The 14864-nt window shown below is 42.5% G+C and overlaps 1 pseudogene; it reads left to right on the plus strand.

The window, feature by feature from the left end:
• The window catches only part of LOC145961068 (proto-oncogene tyrosine-protein kinase ROS-like), a 92786-nt pseudogene that overhangs the window by 32487 nt on the left and 45435 nt on the right, over positions 1-14864 (plus strand).

A 14864-nucleotide genomic window follows, 5' to 3' on the forward strand; every position in this document is an offset into this window, starting at 1 on the left:
ACTTCCGGAGTTCCCCCTCTAAAAATTTCTGGAGCGCTCGGTGCTCCTCCGGTGTCTGGCTGGCCAGCCCCTTGGCGGCCCAGCACTGACCTCCCTCCCCGATAATGGACAGGGGCGGTGTCGGAGTCCTCAGCCTTAGTTTGGCCTGAGCGTCGATCCCGAGGAGGAGATCACTCTCCATCTCGGGCAGAATTGCGAAGGTGTGCGTGACCTTCTTGCCTTGTACGCAAAGGGGAATGACCACGGTCCCGGGGGCGTCCGCCGGCGTCCCGTCCACCAGCAGGATCTGTCCCCCTTCCCCTGTCTGTTCGGTTACTCCTTCCCGTCGGAGTACGTCCACGGTGTGGCGGTTTATGAGGGAGACTTCCGACCCGGAGTCGATCAGGGCGTCGAACCGCCGTCCCTTGATGGTCACGTATATATGCGGTCGGGGAAGAAACCTTACGCGGAATTTCGGGCGGGAGTCGCGACCGTAAGATCCCCCGCCCCTGATTCGTTTCCCGGACGCGGATGACATTCGGAAGTCAACACGCCGTCCTTGCCGCACTGGGAGCAGAACTTTAAAGCCGGGCGCCGGCACTGGGCCCGCGTGTGCCCCCGCTGCTTACAGCGCCAGCAGCATTCGCGCTTGTTATACGCGGCGGCGACGGTCGGGGTCGGTTTCTCGCGCTTCTTCATCTCCCGTTTCTCCCGCTCTATATCTTCAAATTCTTTCGCCCGGGCCTGCAATTCGGCGATACTCCGAATATCGTCCACGCGAACATACGTCTTATAATCGGGATGCATATTCTCGTATATTAATTCGAGCTGCTCTTCGCGCGAAAACCCTCCGGCCCGACGCATCAGTGTCATCATTACCGTGGAGTAGCGTGTAAATTCCTCGCCGCTCGCCTGATGGCGACCCATGATTTCTCGGCGCAACGAGGCCGCGTATCGCCGTGGAAAAAATTGTAGATGAAATGCGCGCTCAAAGTCGTTCCACGTCCGCCAATCCTCGCGGTGGTTCCGGTACCACAACAGCGTATCACCCTTTAACACCTCGGGCAACCCCTTTAGCATCTGGGGCCCCGAGATCCCATATCCCTGAGTTCGCGGAGTCGCTCTAGGAACGCGGCAGGGTCTCGACCATCGAAATGGCAACCCCACTTCCGGATCTGATTAATTGTCTTCGCGTCCGTGGCCGGAGCTTCCACGGCATGCTCATGTTGGTTGGGAGTGGTCACCGTAATGCACGGAGCCGGCCCCGCGCTTGCCTCCCCCATCGGTGGTTCGAACTCGTCCGGATTATCATCGACAAACGTACTCATTCGGCGACGGAGCTCGTCCAGCAGTCCGGAGTCATCGAGGTCGTATGACCGCAGCATGGCCGCCAGCTGGGCCTTCGGCAGGGCGTAAATCCACCCCTTCATTCTCACGCGCCTCCCTACGCACACACACACCTGCACGGTTTTCTATTTAAACGGTCCCTGTTCGGGCGCCAATGTAACGAGCGGTTTTTCGTGTACCGCGGAAACGTAATTATATGGATAGCCGTCGGATCCAGGTGGTGGAATCAATAATTCGGTAACGCGGAAATGTGTGTGCAATAAGTCTTTATTGTTGCCAATGTAAATGTACAAATGTGTTGTGTATGCGCGTGTATATGTGCGTGTATAATTGTATATGTACAGATGCGTTGTGTGGATGTGAATGTGTATGCGCGTGTATAAATGTATATGTACAGATGTGTCGAGTGTGTGTGTGTGTATAAATGTACCGATTATTTCCGGGCGCGATGCACTCGCCCGTTTCCCGGTATCAGCGCGTTATCGCTTTCTTGCGACTCGTCGGGCGTGTTTTTGTCGCGGTTTTTATGCACGGTTCGTAGCGCTCAGCTGTTCGGCTTTAATTCGGTCGGCTTTAATCTTATTTGATATTCGGCTCGTCTCTTAATAATTCCCAGATGGATTGCGGGTTTTTGGAAGGCGTCGCGACGCTAGCGAGCGTCGGAGGCGGCTCTCGTTCCACCTCGTGAAGGCGCGATGCCTGATAAGGATCTTGGTTCGGAGGCGATTTCACAGGCGCCGATATCAATCGGCGGAGACAGCGTTCTCACTACCTTCTGGCCTTGTTATTCTCGCAAGGATTTCTCTGAGCTGCTTTGCTTGCCTTCTGACTAGCTTGGCGCTTGAGAGGATCGCAAGGATCTGTCTCGTTATGCCGTCGAGAGCCCGTTTTATACTCGGCTAATTACCCGCGCCGGCGTATTCGGTAATTACCCCCACCGAGCGGCGGTAAAAATCGGAGCGGTTCGGGTCCGCCCGGGGGAGTTCGGGGTGCCGAACGCGGGTTCTCAGCCGCCGGTAACGGCTCCCGACGGTAGTCTCTCAATAGTTGAGAGTCCCTGCCCGGTTGTTCTCTGAGCGTTAAAAAATGGGCGCACTGCGTCTCTGCCATTGCCCGACCGATGTTCGTCGGGCGGCAGCTTCCGGCCGGTGTTCGCCGGGAAACGATGCATTCGGGGGTGCATCGTTACACGTTTATTAAAGAAAGAAAATGTCAGCCAGTTTTTCGGGCCTAAATGATCTTTCGGAGAGAGCGATTATTCGATCGAGTTGTTTACCGTATGCGAGTCCAATCGTTCTAACAAGAAAAAAAGACGGTAATTACCGATTGTGTGTCGATTATCGCGAGTTAAATAAGATCACCATACGTGATAATTTTCCAACCGAACTGATTGACGATAATATCGATCGCTTACAAGACAAAAGATACTTTACGATTTTAGATTTAAAGAACGGATTTCATCATGTAAGAATGCACAAAGCATCTACGAAATATACTTCGTTCGTGACGCCGTTAAGGCAATTCGAATATTTGCGTATGCCCTTTGGTCTAACAAACGCGCCGCGTGTTTTTCAGCGTTTTGTACATACCGTATTCGAGCCATTAATCCGAGAGAACAAAATATTGATTTATCTCGATGACTTGTTGATCGCAACAAAGGACATGGATGAACACATTGAAATCTTATCTAGAGTCTTTGAGGTAGCAGGTAAACATCACTTACAATTTCGGCTGGATAAATGTTATTTCGTTCAAACAGAAATAAAATATTTAGGATATTGCGTTAATGCGTATGGTATTCGACCGAGCGATGAGAACATCAAACATCTATTCTTAATTACTCAATACCGCGTAATGTAAAAGATGTACAAAGATTTATTGGATTGGCGAGTTATTTTCGTCGATTTATTCGAAACTTCTCGGTATTGGCAAAGCCATTATATGGGGTGATAAGAAGAAACGCTACTTTCAAATTCGAGTCCGTTGGGAATTCCGCGTTTGAGACACTCAAGCGATATTTAGCTAATAGACCAGTACTTGCGATTTATTCACCACAAGCAGAAACAGAATTACATTGCGATGCAAGCGCTAGCGATTTTGGCGATATTCTATTGCAAAAACAAGCCGATAACACTTGGCGTCCGATCTCATTTTGGAGTCAACGAACAACGCCTGCCGAGTCGCGGTACCATAGCTTTGAATTAGAGTGTCTTGCTGTTGTATATGCGCTGAAAAGATTCCACATATATCTTGCGGGATAAAAATTTAAAATTATTACAGATTGCGATAGCTTTCGTCTGACTTTGAATAAAAGAGACGTGAATCTTCGAATTTCATGTTGGATTCTATTTTTGCAAAATTATGATTATGAAATTGTCTATCGTCCAGGCAAGCGGATGAATCATGTTGACACGCTTAGCCGATACCACAGTATACTTGTTCTCGAGGGCAACATTGGAAAGAACTCTGTCCGTTTATCAGGATCGCGATGAAGAAATTTTAAAGATCCGCAACGAGCTTGAGAATGACGAAGTCAAATATTATGAATTACGAGACTGGCTTGTGTATAGGAAGGATAAAAATAAAAAGCTGCTTTTTATGTCCCCCGCTCTATGGAATCAAATGTGATTCAGACATGCCATGACGATCTCGGTCATGTAGGAATTGATAAAGTAATCGAAAATATTACACGAGTCTACTGGTTCCCTCGTATGCGTGAGAAAGTGCGAGAGTACATTGTTAACTGTGTTAAATGTATAGAGTTTTCTCCGCCGAGTGGAAAAGCAAAAGGCTATTTGCATAATATACCGAAGAAAGGTTTACCGTTTGCGATTATACACGTTGATTATGTGGGCCCGTTAGAGAAAACTGGGAAAGGTCACCAGTATTTATTTGTAATCGTTGACGCGTTCACTAAATCTACTAGATTATATCCGTGCAAGTCGACCACAACCGAGGAAGTTATAAAACATCTCAGCGATTATTTCCGGATATATAGTAGGTCTAAGCGTTTGATTTCTAACAGAGGAACCTGTTTCACGTCCGATGCATTTAAAGAGTATTTGAAATCCGAAATGACCGAGTACGTCTTGGTAGCGGTGGGTACGCCGAGAGCGAATAGACAGGTTGAACGATTTAACCGAATGATAATTCCGATACTGGCAAAGCTCAGCGAGATACCTTCGAAATGGGAACCTTCGCGTTTTGGATCAGATAGTTTTCTATAAACAATACTGTTTACAGTGCGATGGACGAAACATCGGCCCGCTTATTGTTTGGTCTCGAGCAACGACGAAAACGGAACGATGTGTTACGCGATTTAATTCAGCAAGATTGTAACGTAGTACGTGATTTTGACTCACTTAGAAATAATGCTCAAGCGAAAATAGACGAAGTGCAACGCAAGGGCGCTGAACGATATAATTTAAGACGGAGAGCCGCGCGCAAGTATAAGGTTGGCGACTATGTTGAGATTCGTAATATTGAAACAACGACTGGAATTAATGAGAAGTTGGTGCCGAAGTTTAAAGGTCCATATGTTGTAAAGAAAGCGTTAGATCGCGATCGTTATGTTCGGCAACAGCCGATATCGACGAATTTCAATTGACCCAGTGGCCGTACGGGCATATTGGCGCCAGATCAGATGCGTCCTTATATGCGTACATAAATGTAATATTTAATGATTTTATTTTAATTATTCATTATTTATAAATTGTGTGTGCGATGAACGTTGATTTTAGTTTTATGTTTGACCGGGACGGCCAAAAGTCAGGCTAGCCGAACTGTAAGCGATAATGGAAATGCGAGAGAGTTGACGAGATATAATGTCATTGTATTGACCGTTTGTTTTGATCGAGGGCCCCTTGTCTCGTCTTGAGACAGGGGTAGCCCGCTAAGACCGAACAGAAGACGTGGCATTCGCATTTCGCATCTAGACAAGTAACGAACATTTATTCCGCGCGATAATAGCTCGTGATTCTAAGATCGATCCAACGGATTCACATTTCAGCGATTACAATAGATACAATTTGAAGAATGTTAAATAAATGATTTTTTACTCCCGACTGCTGCCAACCTACAATTGGCAAAAGGCAGAAGGAGTATGCATTTCACCGAGCTCGGATCGATTCTGGCCGCTATTCTTGATAACATAGTTCGGTATCATCTTTTGCAGATCAGTTTTTTATTAACCAAGGATGGTTTATTTATTAGACAGATTTTCTATCTCGATATTTAGTAGCTCTGTTCCGTTATATAAATTATCCTTAACACAAAGAAATGCTAACTTTCTAAATTAATTTCATAAAATAAAATCTACATTAGTATAAATCTTACTATATATCAATAAATATTATTATAAATATCTAGAAAAATAAAGAAATTTTAAAAATTGTTACTTTCAGAAATAATTATATATATATATATATATATATATATATATATATATATACAGGGTGGCCCATTTTAATCCATCCAGTCGAATATCTCGAAAACCAAGTCCGGGAGAGAAAAATGTGTCAGACAAAAGTTGTTCGGTTTCGAGGGGGCCATAAGATAGTACCATTGGTTTGACCTTGAAGAGTCATTTGAAGGTCACGTGAAGGTCACTTCAATTTTTTTAAATGGAACACCCTATATATTTTTGCACATTCTTGTAGCTTATCTCGAGAGCTTTCCAAAACACTATAATTAAGTACCTTTTCGTTAAGTACTTTTTGAGTTATGAGGCTTGAAATAATTTCTTAATTTTACATAAACCGTAAAATATCTTGTAAAATATTCATTTTTCGATTATCTTACCTTAATACTTTTACGTACAAAATAATGAGAGTAATCAATTGGTGTAAAGAAAACATACAGTTGTTTTTAAGAAAAAATATGGAATTGTTAATTGCAAATTACATATTTTTTCTTAAAAACAACTATGTGTTTTCTTTACACCAATTGATTCCTCTCATTATTTTGTACATAAAAGTATTAAGGTAAAATAATCGAAAAATGAATATTTTACAAAATATTTTACGGTTTATGTAAAATTAAGAAATTATTTCAAGCCTCATAACTCAAAAAGTACTTAACGAAAAGGTACTTCATTATAGTGTTTTGGAAAGCTCTCGAGATAAGCTACAAGAATATGCGAAAATATATAGGGTATTCCATTTTAAAAAATTGAATTGACCTTCACGTGACCTTCAAATGACTCTTCAAGGTCAAACCAATGGTACCATCTTATGGCCCCCTCGAAACCAAACAACTTTTGTCTGAAATATTTTTCTCTCCCGGGCTTGGTTTTCGAGATATTCGACTGGATGTATTAAAATGGGCCACCCTGTATATACAGGGTGAGCCATTTTAATTAACGCATGCAATTATTTCGGAAACAAAGCATTTTAGAGAAAAATGTTTCAGACAAAAGTTTTATGGTTTCGAGGGGGCCATAAGATGGTATCATTGGTTTGACCTTGAAGAGTTATTTGAAGGTCACATGAAGGTCACTTTCAATTTCTTAAATGGAACCTACTATTTGTCATTGCATATTCTTATAGCTTATCTCGAGAGCTTTCCAAAACACTATAATTAAGTACCTTTTCGTTAAGTACTTTTTGAGTTATGAGGCTTGAAATAATTTCTTAATTTTACATAAACCGTAAAAAATATCTTGTAAAATATTCATTTTTCGATTATCTTATCTTAATACTTTTACGTACAAAATAATGAGAGGAATCAATTGGTGTAAAGAAAACATATAGTTGTTTTTAAGAAAAAATATGGAATTGTTAATTGCAAATTATATATTTTTTCTTCAAAACAACTATGTGTTTTCTTTACTCCAGTTGATTCCTCTCATTATTTTGTACGTAAAAGTATTAAGGTAAGATAATCGAGAAATGAATATTTTACAAGATATTTTACGGTTTATGTAAAATTAAGAAATTATTTCAAGCCTCATAACTCAAAAAGTACTTAACGAAAAGGTACTTAATTATAGTGTTTTGGAAAGCTCTCGAGAAAAGCTACAAGAATGTGCAATGACAAATAGTAGGTTCCATTTAAGAAATTGAAGGTGATCTTCATGTGACCTTCAAATAACTCTTCAAGGTCAAACCAATGATACCATCTTATGGCCCCCTCGAAACCATAAAACTTTTGTCTGAAATATTTTTCTCTAAAATGCTTTGTTTCCGAAATAATTGCGTGCGTTAATTAAAATGGCTCACCCTGTATATAATTATATATATATATATATATATATATATATATATATATATATATATATATATATATATATATAGTATATCTCTTTCTCTCTCTCTCTCTCTCTCTCTCTCTCTCTCTCTCTCTCTCTATATATATATATATATATATATATATATATATATATATATATATATATATATATATATATATATATATAGAGAGAGAGAGAGAGAGAGAGAGAGAGAAAGAGATATACTATATATATAAAATATATATATATATACTATATACTATATATACTATATATATATATATATATATATATAAAATCTCTAACAAAATATATATATATATATATATATTTTGTTAGAGATTTTTTTAATTAGGGTTGTAAGATGGGAAATTATATTAATAATTTATTTAATAATTATTTATTTTTTTAATAGGACGGTAAAACTAGACAATTGCGACCTATACAATTTGGCCGAAAAAAATAGCTATTTCATATATATTTTTGCTTCCTGAAAACGAATATGAAAGTTAAAAATAGCGGTCGAAACCGGAAGTACTTCAAAATTGTAAAAAACGATGAAGAAAACAGGTTTTTGAGGTATATCTCCTTAAATATTGATTGTAGAGAGAAAAGTTCTCCACAAAAGTTGAAGGTCTTGAAAAATTCTACAAAACAGGTTTTATACATTTTTTTCGTAAATTCATTATTTGTCTGTTATGTTATGTTTTGTTATGAACCGCGCGCCTAGTAGTGTACATGAGCGCCGCGCCGTGTTGTTTTCGTGTTGTTATGATACAGAAATCGGTAACTCTATACAATTCGGGCCTCTGCCCCGATGACTTTGATCTTCATATATGTTGTCAAGGGCATCATTCTAAGTAACTTTTGCTTATAAAATAATTGGAGGTCGCTGCTTATTAAAAAGTTGTTAACAAATGAAGTTAATGATATAAATGATGTGAAACGAGGTGTATATTTGCAAAATTTCACATAGGTTTGCGACTTTCCACATGAAGCAAGGTTCACCTTGCCTACCGGCGGGGTGGTTGCGGGAGGGAGGCCGAAGGCCCCCCTTGCACCCCCCGCGTGTGTGTGTGTGTGTGTGTGTGTGTATGTATGTACGCATACATTTCTGATATTTTTTAATTGTATTAAATTTATATAGAATTTAATACAATTTAATTAAATTACAATTAAATTAAAAATTATCAGAAATGTATGTGTACATACACACACACACACACACACACGCGGGGGGTGCAAAGGGGGCCTTTGGCCCCCCTCCCGCAACTACCCCGCCGGTAGGCAAGGTGGACCTTGCTTCACGTGGAAAGTCGCAAACCTATGTGAAATTTTGCAAATATACACGTCGTTTCACATTATTTATATCATTAACTTCATTTGTTTATAACTTTTTAATAAACAACGAGCGACGGCTAAAACCTTTTGCATGTTACTCAGGACAGTGACCTTGATAACATATGTCAAGGTGAAGCTCGACGGAGGTGAGTCCCCTAATATCAACCTTTACCCTTAGAATGATACTCTTGGCAAAATATATGAAGATCAAAGTCATCGGGGCGGAGGCCCGAATTATATACAATTACCTAATTTTTTTATATAACAGCCAAAATAATGGACTTACGTAAAAAATGCTTATAACATTTTTGTAAAGTTTTTTAATAGCCTCATTTTTCGTTAATAACTTTTTTGTCCAAAATCGATATTTTCGAAGATATTTAGCGAAATCTTTTGAAACTTTGAGATGGAGGTAGGGACTAAACTATTCGAGTCCGTCTATTATATACAGGGTGACCCATTTTAACTTAGGCAGCCAAATAACTCGAAAAATAAGCAAGATAGAGAAATATGTTTTAGACAAAAGTTGTATGGTTTCGAGGGGGCCATAAGATGGTATCATTGGTTTGACCTTGAAGAGTCATTTGAAGGTCACGTTAAGGTCACTTCAATTTTTTTAAATGGAACATCCTATATATTTTTGTACATTTTTGTAGCTCATCTCGAGAGCTTTCCAAAACACTATAATTAAGTACATTTTCGTTAAGTACTTTTTGAGTTATGAGGCTTGAAATAATTTCTTAATTTTACATAAACCGTAAAATATCTTGTAAAATATTCATTTTTCGATTACCTTACCTTAATAGTTTTATGTACAAAATAATGAGAGGAATCAATTGGTGTAAAGAAAACACATAGTTGTTTCGAAGAAAAAATATGTAATTTGCAATTAACAATTCCATATTTTTTCTTAAAAACAACTATGTGTTTTCTTTACACCAATTGATTCCTCTCATTATTTTGTACATAAAAGTATTAAGGTAAGATAATCGAAAAATGAATATTTTACAAGATATTTTACGGTTTATGTAAAATTAAGAAATTATTTCAAGCATCATAACTCAAAAAATACTTAACGGAAAGGTACTTAATTATAGTGTTTTGGAAAGCTCTCGAAATAAGCTACAAGAATGTACAAAAATATATAGGGTATTCCATTTAAAAAAATTGAAGTGACCTTCACGTGACCTTCAAATGACTCTTCAAGGTCAAACCAATGATACCATCTTATGGCCCCCTCGAAACCATACAACTTTTGTCTAAAACATTTTTCTCTATCTTGCTTATTTTTCGAGTTATTTGGCTGCCTAAGTTAAAATGGGTCACCCTGTATATACATAAAATTACTCGGGAAGGTGTCTTTGACAACATATGTCAAGGTCATCGGCGTATAGGCCGCAATTGTCTAGTTTTACCAATAGGGCTTATTCGTTATGTTTATATTCATATATTCAGCATGGTATAATTTATGTAGAGAGGAAAAAATTATATTTAATTTATTTAAAAGTGTTACGTCCAGACCCTTGAAAGGTCGGGCCATCTAGAAGGACGCAACCTACTTATCCGGTGACACACTTTGCGGGCGTGTGTACAGATCAATTCGAGCGCACTGTCAGGGGCCTGGCACAGGTCAGTGACCAGAATGGTCCCTTTAACTCTGTTAGTGTCCTAGGCCGTTACGCTCGTTAGTCCCTTTTCGGTAAGAGAATCGAATCTCTTCTACTCGGGACGGGACCCTGTGCGATTTCGGTCTTGGGAGAATGAGAGCGGGTAGAAAGAAAATATAAATTTTTCCATAAATTATAGTTTATTCAATGATTAACTGGTTGAGAAAGGAAACATATTTACAGACTTATATCATTTTTTCTATGGTAAAATATAATTAAAGTTTTGTGTGTTGTATGTGTGTGTGTGTGTGTGTGGAATTTCGCGGGTGTTACATAGGTTCGGGGGTCGTCAGCCAGAATAAATAGTGGGAAACCTAACCTTAAGCGATTAATCCTGGCTGGATTATTACAAATTTATTTTTTATTTCAAATTTTCTATCTAAACATGTGTATTATAAAACTAAAGGGGATAGGACAAAGGGTCAAGGATTGTCAAATTGGATGGTGGACGGAGGGAATTTCTTCCACAGGGCTTGAATAGGAACTCCTAATGGAAGGTGGGAGCCAGGGAGATACCAAGGAATTATAGCATTGGAAGGGGCAGTAGTTAGATAGTGAAGGAACCGGACCCACACAAGACCGGGACCCACGCGGAAAGATCTTTCGGGAATGGGGAAATCGAGGAGGGGGAACTGAGATAAGAAATAACTTAAAGGGTGATGATGGGGAGGTTCAGGAGTTTCAGGACGATTAGGATGTTCCGACGGGGAATCGGGAGGGAAGTCGAAGTCGTGGGAATCTTCTTCAAGGTCGGGAAGATCTCTCGCGAAATCTTCTAGAGCCTCGCCGAATTCAGAAGACTCTGAGGGGGTGGAAGGGTAAGGAGGGTCTGAATCAAGGGTGATGACAGGTATGGGGGAAGGAGAGGGAGATCCTAAGGAGGATGCGGGAGAATGCAAAGGAGAGGGTTCAAAAACAAGGGTAGAGGGAGTAGCTGGGGAAGGAGAAAGTTCCGGTGGAGTCGGGGTAGGAGATCTGGGGCAAATAACGGCGCGGGGCCCGGAACAAGTGTACCGGGGCAGTCGAGGAATGCCCTGGGGAGGAGATAGGGGAATAATTCGGTGCAAGGACTGAGGGAGGTTGGTTAGGTTAGTGTGTGCTAGTGTCTTTTGATGAGTTATTAATGCCTATACTGGTGGTTGAATGATTTGTTGGACCGCCGATAATGGACTCTGATATAGATTGAGCCAACCTTTCTTTTAACCGTCTGTTCTGGCGATTCCGCCAACGCTTTACGTTTGATCGCGAATTGCGAGGCGCTACTAATAAAATTGAAGGTACGCGATTTAGATACAGTAATTATTAATGAAGACAGATGATCGATCAGGTCTCTATCAAGAAACGATCTTTAAGGTTTATTTATCGTTCAATCCTTTCATTTGAAATATATCCGATCACGATTTGAAGAAATAATTATATATATATATATTTATATTGAGAAAAAAAATTAAAGGAAACTAATGGGATAGATTGCTTTAAAGAATCTTTGGAGAGTGGGAAAGTATTCGCGAATTCCAATTCTGAAATCTAGAACGAATGGATAAGAGGAATATTCGTGAATTCCAATTCTGAAATCCAGAACGAATGGATAAGAATCTTGATTGATTTATTCGCGAATTCCAATGCTAAAATCCAGAACGAATAAATAAGAGGAATATTCGTGAATTCCAATTCTGAAATCCAGAACGAATGGATAAGAATCTTGATTGATTTATTCGTGAATTCCAATGCTGAAATCCAGAACGAATAAATAAGAGGAATATTCGTGAATTCCAATTCTGAAATCCAGAACGAATGAATAAGAATCTTGATTGATTTATTCGCGAATTCCAATGCTGAAATCCAGAACGAATAAATAAGAGGAATATTCGTGAATTCCAATTCTGAAATCCAGAACGAATGGATAAGAGTTATATGGAGAGGGGAATTGAACTGTTATCGATAAATTACTATTGATGGTTACTATGGAATTCTAACTGATCGAGAGTATTATTGATTAAACTCTTATTACTTTAAAGATCTGTAACTCAAACTCTTTAATTACCTAAAGATCGTTTCGCAATCGCCAATCGAATGGGAAGGAGAAATAAGTACTGAGAGAGGATTTAAACTTACTACTTATAGTGAGCGTTGAAGTGCGTAAACAAATTCAACCCGGGCCGGAGCTGGAGGCGCAGGTGTCTGATTGCTGGCTAGTGATGAGGAAGGGCTCGGTTGGTCCGCCTTGTACACTCCACTCACTTCACTTTACTTATTGTGAGACTTAGCAGGATGTGGAGAGTTTATTCATTGATAAATATTAGAGGTCACACTTTTAGAAAAGATAATTTTTTTCTTCCCCTTTTTTTATCGTATATGAACTGCCGGAAGAGTGTAACCGCCGTAAGAAATTTTACTAGTAAGACTGTGAGTTCCCTTCCGTGGTACGCCACCTTGTCGTGGTGGAAGGGCTCGGGTGATCCAACGATCCGCTGTGGTAGTACCGAGGGTTCAACCCTCGGGAGGGCCGGCGGGGAGGCTCACTCGCTAAGAGCGTACCAGGGCACCCGGCTTTGCCCAGGGGACAGTCTGTCCCCAAAGGGTCACTGAGACCCAATGTCGGTAGGGGAAGAAGGGCTTGCCCGGGCTGCCAGCCTGGGTCGCACCGGGCCACTCGGACGTTTCCGAGCTCGGGTCGGTGCGACGGAGGAAGCAGCGGCTGGGTGTCCCTGGGGGGAAGTCTTCCCCCCCAACGGGTCCCACGCCGCTGCCAGCCGCCAGAGCCGCTCGGACGTATTCCGAGGTCGGGGTCTGACGACGGGTGTAGTGTACCCGGTGGTTGCCGTGACCGTTTCCCCTTCCGAAACGGCAACCACCGGGACGGCGCATTTCCCCGGGTCTAGAGGACTCGGGGAGGGCTTTAAGCCGGCCGCCACGACGGGTAAGGCGAGGTAGGGGAGCGGCTGCCTCGTCCCAACCGTCCGTGGGGCTCCCCGGGTGGCGCCACCCCCATCGGTATCCGTGAGATCGGAGGCACGGAACCCCCGAAAGCCCATGGGGAGTCAAACCCTTATGGGTGAGTAAGGGGCTGGGACCCAGTGCCGGCGCTGCCTTAGGCCGCCGGCCCGAGGTGTATCTCGTCCTCCTGGGGGAACTCAGGGCTCCCCGCCGAGTTTACTCGGCGGGGGTGAAGGTATATCCGGACGAGGGAGCCGATGGGGGATAGTGGGATCGAATGAAAATGACCACTAATAATACACCAAACCGAAATAAAAAAGAGATGAGCGGGAAGGAGGTGTTCGAGGGGGATGGACTTGGGTCCCAAGTCTGCCCCACCTCGCACCCGCGGCTGACGAGATCGGCCGGCAAGGCGATTGCGGCTAGAAGCCGTACTCGGGGCAGGGAGGTTCCTTACGTGAAACCCTCTGCCCTGGTCGCCGAGAAAGCCGTCGTCACCGGTGAGCCACGTGTCCGTTTGGAACGGATGGAGGTGGCTCACTTTGAGGTGGAGAAAACGAGCTCCATTTTCATACTGACGGCACGAGAGGGGAGAGAGTCTTCCAATAGGGAGGCAACAACTTCCCAGCCCGAGTTGAGCGGGCTGGAAACTCCTCTCCCCCCCGCTGAGGGAGAGACCCGGGACGAGGATGCGGTGAGGGACACGTCCCCCGCACCAACCGTCATCATGGACGTCACGGGCTCGCAAGAGGGGATCGCGGACATCAGCGATGACCTCTCCGACTGCAGTGACGTTGATGTAGGGGTTCGGGAAATCTTGGACGACGTCACTGGAGTGGCCGTGAAGAGAGCCTGAGGACGTCCCACAACCACGGGCGAGCACAAGAGGAAGCTCGAACGAAAGGAAGAACTGGCCCGGACGCAGAAGGAGGAGGAGAAGACGAGAAGGGCGGAGATAGCCCTCAGCTCCTCCCTTCAGAAAGGAAGGAAATGGACCAGGCTGCAAAAGGCCGAGGAGGAGCTCGAGGATGAATTATCCAGAGCTCCTACCCGGGACATAGCCTCGAGACTGGTGGAGCAGTCCGTTAAAATCTTTAAGATAGCGGACTGCTCCAATAGCATGAAAGGCAGCCTGGTCGAAGAGCTGCAGGACACCGCGGTTCTCCTCCGGGCAGCCACAAATATTATGGCCACTAGAGTCAGGGAAGTATGCGGGAGGCTAAACAATGAGGTGCTCCTTGAAACCATCAGGGAGCTCAAGGCCGAAAACACCTGGCTTAGAGGGGAGATGGAATCCATCAAAAACCGTCTCCCCCCTCCGATCGTTTCCAGCCCCCCGCCGGTTAGCACCCGGAAGAACCGCA

Source organism: Camponotus vicinus, unplaced genomic scaffold (assembly GCF_025532165.1).
Source record: "Camponotus vicinus isolate PSW18456_S1 unplaced genomic scaffold, iyCamVici1.0 SCAF_10, whole genome shotgun sequence".
Classification (NCBI taxonomy): Eukaryota; Metazoa; Arthropoda; class Insecta; order Hymenoptera; family Formicidae; genus Camponotus; species Camponotus vicinus.